Source organism: Indicator indicator, chromosome 27 (genome assembly GCF_027791375.1).
Source record: "Indicator indicator isolate 239-I01 chromosome 27, UM_Iind_1.1, whole genome shotgun sequence".
NCBI lineage: Eukaryota > Metazoa > Chordata > Aves > Piciformes > Indicatoridae > Indicator > Indicator indicator.
The window spans coordinates 2,943,145-2,954,925 of record NC_072036.1 but is presented as its reverse complement, the minus strand read 5'-3'; positions in this window follow the sequence as shown (position 1 = coordinate 2,954,925).

The window sequence follows — 11,781 nt, the reverse complement described above, 5'->3', positions numbered from 1 at the left end:
TTCCTCCTCATGTTGAGGTAGAACCTCCTGTGCTGCAGTTTCCATCCATTGCCCCTTGGCCTGTCCAGGACAAAATTGAGCAGAGCCTGTCCCTAACCCTAACCCTAATCCTTAATCCTAACCCTAACCCTAACCCTAATCCTTAATCCTAACCCTAACCCTAACCCTTCCTGACCCCCAGCCCTCAGCTATTGATAGACATTGATCAGATCCCTCTCAGCCTTCTCCTCTCTACACTAACCACCCCCAGGGCTCTCAGCCTCTCCTCCCCAGGCAGTGCTGCAGTCCCTTCAGCATCCTTGTAGCCCTCCCTTGGACTCTCTCCAGCAGATCCCTGTCCCTCCTGACCTGGGGAGCCCAGAACTGGAGGCAACACTCCAGGTGAGGTCTCACCAAGGCAGAGTGGAGGGGGAGGAGAACCTCCCTGGATCTGCTGGACACACTCCCCTCAATGCACCCCAGGACCCCAGTGGCCCTTCTTGGCCACCAGGGCACATTGCTGCCCCATGCAGACCTTGCTGCCCACCAGCACTCCCAGGTCCTTCTCCACAGGGCTGCTCTCCAGCAGATCCCCTCCCAGCCTGTCCTGCTGCAGTTTATTCTTCCTTCCCAGGTGCAGGACTCTGCTCTTATCCTTGTTGAGCCTCATTGGGTTCCTCTCTGCCCAGCTCTCAGCCTGTCCAAGTCTCTGAATGGCCTCACAGCCTTCAGGTGTCTCAGCCAAGCCTCCCAGTTTGGTATCATCAGCAAACTTGCTGAGCAGACTCTGTCTGTCTGTCTGTCCTCTCATCAGTGTCAACAGCAAAAAACCCAAAACACAATAATAAAAATAAATTCCCCCCCCCCCAAATACATTCCCACAAAGGCAGATGTGGTATGTTAATAAATAATAAACTGACCCTTCCCTATGGGCTTTTTGCCTCTGCTACTTTAAAAGTGCCACTAGGGAGGGCCCAGTTAGGCCAAAGAGGATTATTTGTTAATTAAAATAGCACCTGGGGAGAGCTGCAACATGGTGCTTTGTGAACCATGGGGTTCATACCCAGTGAGGAGCACAGATCCACACTTAGGAAAGCTCTTAGGTAAGCGCAGAAGGTAGCTTCTGTTCAGGACAGTATCTGATACCTGCTGGGTTTTAGCTGTGCCTAGTTTCCTATTAGCTAATTTCAATGACTCTCTGCTTAATGTGCAGTTCAAGCTCTTTGAATGGTTCATTAAAGCAGGCTTGGGTCTCCTATATATGGAGACTGCTGGAGTACATCCTGGAAGCAGGTTCATCACCTTCTTATTGATCTCAGAATCACAGAATGGAAAGGGTTGACGGGACCTCTGGAGATCACCCAAGTCCAACCCCCTGCCAGGGCAGGGTCACCCAGGACAGGTCACAGGAGAATGCATCCAGGTGTGTTTGGAAAGTCTCCAGAGAAGGAGACTCCACAACCTCTCTGGGCAGCCTGCTCCAGGGCTCTTTCACCCTCACACCAAAGAAGTTTCTTTTCATGTTGAGTTGGAAATTTCTGGGTTCCAGCTTGCACCTCCTGTCCCTTGTCCTATCCGAGGACACCTCTAAAAAGAACTTGACTCCTTCTTCTTGACACCCACTCCTCAGCTATTGATAGACATTGATCAGAACCCCTCTCAACCTTCTCTTCTCCAGGCTAAACAGCCCCAGGGCTCTCAGTGTCTCTCCACATCAGAGCTGTTCAAGATGCTGTTATCTTTCCGAAGAGACCACATTTTATATTGAAATCATTGCCCACACAACCAGCAAAGCTTTTTGTGCCTTTAGCACCTCTCATTCAATAATCTAAAAATACATTTTAAATACATGTGAATGAAGCTGCTAAATATTTGACTGAGATGCATAGCTACTGATCCTGAACAAGGAGCACAGGAAATTGCCCTTCTCTGTGAGGAAGAGGCTGAGGGAACTGGGGCTGTTCAGCCTGGATCAGAGATGGCTCCACGGAGACCCTAGAGAATCCTTCCAGTACCTGAAGGGGCTACAAGAAGGCTGCAGAGGGACTGTTCCCAAAGGCCTGCAGGGACAGGACCAGGGGCAATGGTTTGAAATGAGAGAAGAGCAGATTGAGATTGGATGTTAGGAACAAGTTCTGCACCAGGAGGCTGCTGGAACACTGCAACAGGCTGCCAGGGAGGTGGTTGAGGCTCCATCCCTGGAGATATTCAAGGTGAGGCTGGACAGGGCTCTGGGCAACCTGATGTAGTGGAGGATGTCCCTGCTGAGTGCAGGGGGGTTGGACTGGATACCCTTTGAAGGTCCCTTCCAACACAAACCATTCCATAATTCTATGATTCTGTGATTTTCTCAAATGAATGATTTGGAAGTATTCTACACTTACTCTGAAATGGGTGAATCTTCACCATACCTCCTGAGGGTCTAGGTCCTAAATTCAACTACTTCCTGAATCAAAGGGATTGATGAAGTTGTGAGGTATTTCTGCACCCCTTTTGGAGTGCCTACCCATGCTCTACCACTGTCAGCTGGGGATGCTGCCCCTCTTCTCAAGGCTCTTGCTACTCACCTCTTTCTCCCAGCCTCATTTACCACCCATATGGCACCATTTGTACAGCTTTACCTACCAGCTCTAAACCAAGAGACTTCAGATTACTCCCTTTTTACTTCTCCTGCTTCTCTCCCTTTGGCATTTCTTGGTTTGTTTGGGGTTCTTTTCAGACTTTGCATCCTGAATGGCTCAAGGTCAGCTCACGTGTGGTCTGACTAAAACCAATCCTTTTGATCTTGCCTCCAAGACCCTTTCCACTCCCATTTTTCATGGTTTCCAAGAGCACCATTCTTCTTGTCACCCAGGAACACAAACCTTGATTCTTCTTTTGACCTCTCTCCTCAAACTCTATATAAACACATCATTGTTTTTCCTCCATCTTTGCACAGGGCACAGATATCTTTTCCTGAATTCCAAACTTTTCTCTAGGACCTTTGCAAACAGTCCCTCTGCAGCCTTCTTGTAGGCTTCCTGCAGCTACTGGAAGGTCACTACTAGATCTAACCTAGAGCCTTCTCTTCTCTAGGCTGAACAGCCCCAGCTCCCTCAGCCTGTTCTCATAGCAGAGGCTCTTCAGCCATCTGATCATTTCCATGGCCTCCACTGGACCTACTCCATCAGGTCCATGTCCTTCCTGTGTTGAGGCCTCCAGACTTGGATGAAGATAGAATCATAAAATGGTTTGGGTTGGAAGGAACCTCCAAAGGGCATCCAGTCCAAACCCCTGCACTCAGCAGGGACATCCTCCATTGTATCAGGTTGCCCAGAGCCCTGTCCAGCCTCACCTTCAATATCTCCAGGGATGGAGCCTCAACCACCTCCCTGGGCAACCTATTGCAGTGTTCCAGCAGTCTCCTGGTGCAGAATTTGTTCCTCACATCCAATCTCAATCTGCTCTGCTCTTGTTTGAAACCATTGCCTCTGGTCCTGTCACTGCAGGCACAGCTCTGTCCCGCTTATATTTTGAAAGCTTCTCCTTTAGTCTTCTGTTTCATTTAATATCTCTCTTTCAAGCAAAATTCCTCATAAAATGATTTTTTATTTTTTTGGTCACCTTGAAGCAGTCTTCACTACAATAGCAGCTGGACTAATGATACCAGTGATCATGGAATAAATACATAGCAGTTCCAAATACATCTTCATTATTCCTTTTCTTCCTCCTGCAGCTTCCTGAGTTATTGTTATTGTTATTGTTATTCTTATTATTCTTATTTTTTTATTATTATTATTATTATTATCATTATTATTATTATTATTATTATTAATCCCCTTTAACATAATCAGCACTTGCAAATACAGATAGCTGAAGGGTCAGGTCCTGTGCATTGCTTTTCTTTGGGTTCAGCAGAGTTCTGGAAACCTGAGTGGCTGTGCAAAAGCAAGCACTGTGTGAAACTCTCTGGTTTCAGTGGTTAGTGCTTTTCCTTGCAGCTAACTCTGTGCCAAGGGAGTCTGTCCTTGATGTGGAAACAGTTTTGTTGACTTCATAATGCTTCTTTGTCTTGGAGGGGGAAAAAATCCCTTTGAACTGGCTTTAAAAAATGCATTGCACAGATTTGTGAAAGGCATAGGGCTGCTTCTTGTCGAATTTAACAGGTCAAGAGGTGAAACTGCAACGATTTCAGGCTCTGATGGATAGAATTTGTGGTGGAGTATCTGCCTCTGCAGTTCCCCAGGGCTGCTCAGCTGAGAAGGTGCTCTGTGATCAAACCAGCTCTCCAGAGCAGGGGTAACAACGAGAGGTGTCAGGGCATGGGCTGTAGCTCACTGCACTTCTGTTTCTAGTAATTCACTCTGGTTGGATGTTTTTCTTAAATCCTCGTTTCCTGAGGGGAAAAAAACCCTAAAACCCAACAAAAATCAACAACAACAAAAACCCAACAAAACAAAACATAACAAACCCCAAAACAACAACAAAAAGTGAAACAAAACAACAAAACAAAACAATACAAAAAATCAACAACAACAAAACAAACAAACAAAAATCCCAAACTCCCACAACTCAATTTGGACCTAAACTTCCTTAAATTAGATGTAAACTAAATTTCTGATACTTTTCAGGTGTACCTTTTCTACCCAAGGCTATCAAACCAAAGCTGGCAGGAGATGTTGCTGCTTCTCCTACAGTGGAAGGCACCTTGGAGTGAATATGTGTTTCACACTATTCAGGCTTCAGCATCCACTCTTCTGCAGTCCTACTCCCAGACACAAAAGAAGCCTGGACCGAGAACAGAGGTTTCTGATAGTAAATAAGATACAAAGCTGGCTGATCCTTCTGCCAGTAGCAGCAGAACTTTGCTCAGCTCTCCCTGCTGTGTGGCTGCTCTGGTGTTCAGCTCACTGCAGCCTCCTCCTGGTGAGCCTCTGCCGCAGATCCCCTCTCGGGTCTGCTGGGTCTGCTTGGAACTGGCTGATGTGTTCAAGTGTCACATGCAACACAATCTGCACTTCCCGAGTGCCCCAGGCAACAAACCTGACTGGAAGACTATGAAATAAATCATCCACCCTGCCCTGGAAGCCAAGGCATAAGCTGGATAACCTTCTGCAAGGCATTTGTCCCTGAAAAGGAAAGAAGATCTGGCAGGTCCTGGATGCACACTACAGGTTCTGAGACTGCTCATGATCTGATATGACTGTACCTCCAATCCAGCTGTGATTGTACTTCCTATCCAGCTGTGAGTGTACCTCCTATCCAGCTGTGGTGGCACCTCCTATCCAGCTGTGACTGTACCTCCTACCCAGCTGTGATGGCACCTCCTATCCAGCCGTGATGGCACCTCCTGTCCAGCTCTGATGGCAGCTCTTACTCAGCTGTGAAGTAATTCTTTTTTTTAAATGAATAAAAACTTCAAGTCTTGTGCCTCAGGCTCCTGTCAGAAAGGTTTAACCACCCAGGTGAAAGTTTGTTGTAAAAAGAGATCTCCTTAAAGAGATCTCAGATGCAGCTTGTCCAAGCTTGTATTAACTATAGGGAAATGCATTTCCATGATTTCCTCAGCTGGAAGCAGATTTTCCTGCTGCCATTTAGCAGTTCAATGTGGGAGTCCTCCAGGGCCAGGCAGAATGTGAAGCTTTGGCCTTTTGGTAGCTGAATTTCCTGGCATGGTCCCAGCCCTGCTCTAGCAACTCCATGTCCCTGATCGATCAGCCAACACTGACTGCTTGCTGCACAAACAGCAACTCTGTGTGGTTCATGGGCTGCCAGTGCAGTGTGAGCTGATCACCCAGTCTGCAATTTCACTGTTCCAAACAGCAGAAGGTGAAAAATCCTGCTAGGCCCTCAGGTCTCTCCACCTGACACTCTATAAGCTGCATTTTGCCACTGCTTGTCAGATTATCCTCTGTACAGGAATTTGAATCTGCATCAGCACGCATGGCAGAGGAGAGCCTGTGCAGCTGACTGACTGCTGCCAAGGTTAGGAGCATTTCAGGGCTTCAAGATTTCAGACTAACCCTTGCCTGGCACCAGGAACCAGCCAGAGCAGGAGAGTGTCAGCTGTGATCCCCCTGTCCAGCTAGGGCAGCAATGAAGTTCATTGACTCAGGTCGAAGGTCTGTGCCATGGTAGGGCACTGCCTGCCAGGCTGCACCCAGAGTGTGCTCATGAAGAGCTCTTCCTCAGACTGGCAACCTGTCATTATTTGGGGTTCCCCATGGATCAATATTGGGCCCAACACTGTTTAAAATCTCCATTCATGATTTAGATATTGGCACTAAGAACACCCTGATGAAGTTTGCTGACGACACAAAAATAAGTGAGGAAGTTGAGAGCCCAGAAGGGAGAGCTGCCCTCCAGGAAGATCTTGACAGGCTGCTCAAATGGGCAAGCAGGAACTGTATGAAGGTTAGTGAGGCCAAGTGCAAGGTCTTGCACCTGGGAACACATAACCCAGGAATGCAGCTCAGGCTGGGAGCCACCTGGCTGGAGAGCAGCACTGTGGAGAGGGACCTGGGGCTCAAGATGAGTGAACAGTGAGCTTCAGGGGCAAAGAAAGCCACCAGGATGCTGGGTTGCATTGATAAGGGCATCACCAGCGGGGATAAAGATGTCACTGTCCCACTCTGCTCAGTGCTGGGCAGGCTGCACCGTGAGCACTGTGCACAGAGTTGGTCCCTGCTGTACAAGAAGAATGGGGACAGGCTGGAGAGGGTCCAGAGAAGGGCCACAGGAGTGATCAGAGGCCTGGCAGCCCTGCCATATGAGGGAAGGCTGAGAGAGCTGGGCTTGTTCAGCCTGGAGAAGAGAAGGCTCAGGGAACACCTCATAACCATGAAGAGGCACATATAGGGCAGCTCTCAGGAGGAGGGAGACTCCCTTTGTAGAGAGTCCCATGGCAAAGACAAGGGCTGATGAGCACAGGTTGCTGCTGGGGAGATTCCAACTGGATGTCAGAAAAAAAAAAATCACCACTTGAACTATGAAAGATTGGAACCAACTGCCCAGGGAGGTGCTGAGTTCTCCTACATTAAGCAGTTTCAAGGCCCAGCTTGCCAGGGACTTCCTCTATGACGCATCTCTTACTTCCTCTATGACGCATCCCTTACTTCCTCTATGACGCATCCCTTACTTCCTCTATGACGCATCCCTTACTTCCTCTATGACGCATCCCTTACTTCCTCTATGACGCATCTCTTACTTCCTCTATGACGCATCCCTTACTTCCTCTATGACGCATCCCTTACTTCCTCTATGACGCATCCCTTACTTCCTCTATGACGCATCCCTTACTTCCTCTATGACGCATCCCTTACTTGCTCTATGATGCATCCCTTACTTCCCCTATGATGCATCCCATACTTCCTCTATGATGCATCCCTTACTTCCTCTATGACGCATCTCTTACTTCCTCTATGACGCATCCCTTACTTCCTCTATGATGCACCCCTTACTTCCTCTATGACGCATCCCTTACTTCCTCTATGACGCATCCCTTACTTCCTCTATGACGCATCCCTTACTTCCTCTATGATGCATCCCTTACTTCCCCTATGATGCATCCCATACTTCCTCTATGATGCATCCCTTACTTCCTCTATGATGCACCCCTTACTTCCTCTATGATGCATCCCTTACTTCCTCTATGACGCATCTCTTACTTCCTCTATGACGCATCCCTTACTTCCTCTATGATGCATCCCTTACTTCCTCTATGATGCATCCCTTACTTCCTCTATGATGCATCCCTTACTTCCTCTATGATGCATCCCTTACTTCCTCTATGATGCACCCCTTACTTCCTCTATGATGCATCCCTTACTTCCTCTATGACGCATCCCTTACTTCCTCTATGATGCATCCCTTACTTCCTCTATGATGCATCCCTTACTTCCCCTATGATGCATCCCTTACTTCCTCTATGATGCATCCCTTACTTCCTCTATGATGCATCCCTTACTTCCTCTATGATGCATCCCTTACTTCCTCTATGATGCATCCCTTACTTCCTCTATGATGCATCCCTTACTTCCTCTATGATGCATCCCTTACTTCCTCTATGATGCATCCCTTACTTCCTCTATGATGCATCCCTTACTTCCTCTATGACGCATCCCTTACTTCCTCTATGATGCATCTCTTACTTCCTCTATGATGCATCCCTTACTTCCTCTATGACATATCCCTTACTTCCTCTATGATGCATCCCTTACTTCCTCTATGATGCATCCCTTACTTCCTCTATGATGCATCCCTTACTTCCTCTATGATGCATCCCTTACTTCCTCTATGATGCACCCCTTACTTCCTCTATGATGCATCCCTTACTTCCTCTATGATGCACCCCTTACTTCCTCTATGACGCATCCCTTACTTCCTCTATGATGCATCCCTTACTTCCTCTATGGCATATCCCTTACTTCCTCTATGGCATATCCCTTACTTCCTCTATGATGCATCCCTTACTTCCTCTATGATGCATCCCTTACTTCCTCTATGACACATCCCTTACTTCCTCTATGATGCATCCCTTACTTCCTCTATGATGCACCCCTTACTTCCTCTATGATGCATCCCTTACTTCCTCTATGACATATCCCTTACTTCCTCTATGATGCATCCCTTACTTCCTCTATGACATATCCCTTACTTCCTCTATGATGCATCCTTTACTTCCTCTATGGCATATCCCATACTTCCTCTATGGCATATCCCTTACTTACTCTATGACTCTTCCCTTACTTCCTTTATGATGCATCCCTTACTTCCTCTATGATACTTCACTTACTTCCTTTGTGATGCATCCCTTACTTCCTCTATGAAGTATCTCTTACTTCCTCTATGATGCATGGGACTGTTCCCAAAGGCCTGCAGGGACAGGACCAGGGACAATGGTTTGAAATGAGAGCAGAGCAGATTGAGATTGGATGTGAGGAACAAGTTCTGCACCAGGAGGCTGCTGGAACACTGCAACAAGTTGCCCAGGGAGGTGCTTGGGGCCCCATCCCTGGAGATATTCACAGTGAGACTGGACAGGGCTCTGGGCAACCTGATCTAGTGGAGGATGTCCCTGCTGCCTGAGGAGGGTTTTGGACTGGATGCCCTTTGGAGGTCCCTTCCAGCCTAAGCCATTCCATGATTTCAGACATTCCCACACAATGTCTTGCATGGTATCTGTAGAAAGAAGCAGGTGATTACCTTCAGGGTCCTGCAGCTCCACTCTGCTAACAGAACAATACTTGGACCAGAATGTGCAGGAGTGCTGAACGTGGCCTCCGAGTCAGGCTTGCCTCATCTTTTCCAACAACATTGCTGTCCAGATCAGAGGATAATCTGACAGGCAGGGCCAGCCAATTAAAACAGTAATTGAAATAGCTGAGAGTGTTTGATTTGGCAGAGTGACCATTCTGCTTCGTTTTTTAATGTCCAACCAATCAGAGTCAGTCATAACAGTTTGATTCATTGAAGAAGGCACTTTTCTGCTCAGATAGTTTCCTATCTTGTGCTTCTAAAAACAAAACCATGGAAGACAAGACAGAAAGCAAAGATTCCTTTCAGCCCTTGGTGGGAGCCCACAAACATCAGTCAGTGAATGAAATCCTGAAATGATGGCGAAACCACAGGAAGCCAAACAGTTGCCTTTTGACTGGAGGCAGGCAAAGGTATTTCAGATGCAGGGAAGGAGGAAAGCTCAGGAAGCCCATGCTCATTAACGGCCTGGGGTTCGCTTCCCCAAGTCTCAGAAGCATTTAGGAAAACAACATTAAACAAAAAGCAAACTGAAGCTTCCCCCTGACTTCTATAACCTCATTTAGGCTCCTGCACAGAGCTTGGAGCTGCTTTCGTTCCACTCGCTCTTGACCAACCCTGTACTATAAAAAATTAAAATAAAATAAAAACAGAAAAAAAAAATAAAACCACAGAAAAAATAAGTTAGTCCCAGGGCAGAACTTCAGTCAGGAAAGTCAGTGTAAGGCAACTTTCAAACAGCCAGAACACATCAGCAACTGAGAGCTGCCTGGTGATTTACAGGAGGCAGTTGTTAGCTTTGGTGCAGCACCAAGTGGTGCCCACATCACTGAAAGCATCTCAGCTGGCATTTGGCCTTGGGTCTCTCAGGCTCTCCTGCCTGCTGCCCCCAGTGTAGGCAAGCACTGCTATTCATCAAAGCCCTCAGGCCACAGGCTGCAATCTCAGCCTGTGCTCTCCTCCAAAGGCAGGCATTGAAAGGTGCTGGAGGTTGAAATGTGCTCAGGTTATTCCTGGAGCTGCTCCTTCCAGGAACAGCACACATCCGAGGGCAGCATGGGAAGCATCTTTTGCCAACACCAAGGACGTGCCTTTTCTGTGGGTGAGCTGTGGACTGGAGTCCTCAGACCAACTAATTTGGCACCTTGCATAAGGAATGTGGAGATGTCCACTGGGGCTGATGTGGATGAGTTGCAGGACATTGTGTTCAGTCAAAGGAGGGAGTTATGCTGTAGGTCCTTTTGACAGAGGATACAAATGTGGGTCCCTGTGAGTTAGTCTTAAGTGAGCCTGGATGGAAGAGCCACAGGGGATGCTAGATCCAGCACTTAAGTACCTCCAAACGTTCCTCTTTATTAAGCATGGGTCAGGTTTTCCAGCCTGCTGTGAAGGCACAATCAACCTGAGCTAGTCAGGGCTGTCACTCCCAGAGCGTGGAGATGCCACCCCATGTCCTACTGCAGACACACATCCATGCCTGGCTTTGGGAATCCAGCTTCCAGCCTTGTGGAAAGCCAGGCCCATTTCCCCACTGCTCCTGTCTGTGCTTCCCTGACAGCAGGAGCTGCAAATGTAGTGCTGTGCAGGACTGAGCCCCTTGGCATTCACAGCTCCACTGCACAAAGGCTCTTCTGCAGCTGAGCTGTGAGAAGGATTCATCACAGCAGTGCTGCAAACGTCCCCCGGTGCTGTTGTCTGATCTTGTCAGTGAGATACAATGGCTGCTCTGGGCCATCATCAGGAATGTGAGGCCACATGTCTGGCCAGATGTGAGCTCTCTCCTCCTCTTCCTCACTAGTCTCAGAGCAGGGCCCATGCCTCTGCCTGGCTTTGTGACCTTAGCACAGCTACCCCAGCTGCTCACCCCACAGGGACACTGTGTGCCACATGGCATAGAATCATGGATTTAGTGTTCCAGCAGCCTCCTAGTGCAGAACTTGTGCCTCACATCCAATCTCAATCTGCTCTACTCTCATTTCAAACCATTGCCCCTGGTCCTGTTCCTGCAGACATTTGGGAATAGTCCCTCTGCAGCCCTCTTGTAGCCCCTTCGGGTCCTGGCAGGCTGCTCTAAGGTCTCCCTGGAGCCTTCTCCAGGCTGAAGAGCCCCAGCTCCCTCAGCCTGTCCTTGTAGCAGAGGTGTTCCAGCCTTCTGATCATTTTTGTGTTACTTCCTTCTGCTTTTCCAGTCCTAGAGGAACAGACCACAAAAGAGGTTTCAAATAAGATGCTGCTGACTAGATCAGAACACTCCAGCTTGATGAATTGCCCTGGACACACTGTGCAGCTGCCCTCTCACAAGGACCATGGATATCACCTCCAGCCTCTCTGAACAACATCAGCATGTTCCCTACAGCACATCTGCAGGACTTGCTAGGAAACAAAATGGACACAAGCCCCAGGAGCACCCAAAGGTCTCTGTGAGCTTGGCTGAGCACTGGACTCTTGCTTGGTTGCAAATAACCATCTGCTTCACACTCCCAAGTGGGGGAATGAGAGCCTTGACAGCCAGCAGAGAGGGGCTGGTGGCTGTGGTGGGCTCATGAAGGATGGCACTGGAAGCAACTG